The sequence below is a fragment of the Octodon degus genome, unplaced genomic scaffold (assembly GCF_000260255.1).
Source record: "Octodon degus isolate 3935 unplaced genomic scaffold, OctDeg1.0 scaffold00144, whole genome shotgun sequence".
Taxonomy (NCBI): Eukaryota; Metazoa; Chordata; class Mammalia; order Rodentia; family Octodontidae; genus Octodon; species Octodon degus.
In genome coordinates this window covers 5,863,560-5,864,961 of record NW_004524720.1, presented here as the reverse complement: position 1 = coordinate 5,864,961, position 1,402 = coordinate 5,863,560, and the positions used below count along the sequence as shown (strand labels likewise).

The 1,402-nt window shown below is 42.9% G+C and overlaps 1 pseudogene; it reads right to left on the bottom strand.

The window, feature by feature from the left end:
- Positions 1–771, bottom strand: part of LOC101565690 — a 5,381-nt pseudogene extending 4,610 nt beyond the window's left edge.
- Positions 772–1,402: the final 631 nt, after the last annotated feature.

The following is a 1,402-nucleotide window of genomic DNA, read 5'->3' as shown; positions in this document are numbered from 1 at the left end:
TTACTAGAGGCAATAAATCTACACAGCAGCCGAGTGAGATATACTGTTTTTCTTCCTGTAAACTATTGGTGAGCACAGGAAGGCAATCTACCACAACTCCAAGGTCTTCTATTCTCACCAAATAAGCTACAAGTTCACTTATACTTCTCTTTCTCCAGAAAGTTAAAGCAACATTCAATCTCAAATTCCTGCTGAACGAAACTTAGGCCATTGTTTCATGGTCCTGAGAAACCTCAGAGGAAAAACCCACTATATTTTGATGATGGGCTTTCTGTCTGTGAAGAACTAGAGTCACTGGAGTTAATCACATATGTCAGACTATCATGGTGTAATTTTTCAGGCAGGTGGCCTGCACAAGCCAGTTCATTTTCTTTATTTGCCATGTCACAGCCCCCACTTCTAGGGGACTGTGTTTTTCTGTAACAAGGATTTGGAAAGGAATGATGAACTTTCTTTCTGCGATAGATCACCTTATGTAGTATATCTGGGCTGTTCACAGCTTGTCCAACTGTCCCATTTATGTAAGCAGCCAACTGTTTTAGAGATTTCTTAACCTCCTTCATGTTCTTATTAGTGAAATTAGAGATCCTTTTTCTAGGAAGATTAGTAGAATGATCCTCCATATTATTACAAAAGTTGCGTTTTTTAACATTGTGAGTTTCAGATGCCATAATCTCTTCAACTACCTGCGCCTCATCGTACCGCGCCGCCTCAGCCCAGCCCGGGCACTGACTAACGGCGCCCCGCAGCCTAGAGAGTCCCTCGGCTCCCGGACCGGCCCCACGCTCGGTCATTCAAACGCAGCGGCCGAAAATAGGTTGTTTTTAAAGGAGGTGAGAAAGCACAGAAGGATTTCCTACTAGTTACTACATTATTTGTTAGTGTAGTATTATGTATTAACTAAAATACTTCCCATTATTCCAAGAGATATGCTGTTTATCTACAGTGTCTTCTTCATTGTTAACTTCATAAAATAACTCTTAAAAACCCGCTAGCTGGTCCCAACTGGGCAAGACATTTTGTATGTGAAATTGTACTTTTGTGGGTGCTTGTGCCAGTTTTCCATCATTGCATCAATACCCAATGCCTGCGGAGGAGAGGTTCAGGTTCGCTCACGGTATTCAGTGTATGTTTGGTGGCTCCAGGGTGGGAACATCACAGCAGAAGGGTGATAACTTCATGGCAGCTGAGAAGCAGAGTGGAGGGACAGTTTCAGAAATGACAAGTGGCCAGATATGAGTTCCAGGGTGACACGTCTATGACCCACTGAGACACATCCAGACATGTGCTTTCCTATTCTGAGGAGCTCCTGAGACAATCAAGTCGACATTCCACCTTAGCATCACAGGCCTTGAGGGTTTGAGATCCTATTACAATGTTTGATCTTTTAATTCACTAATCA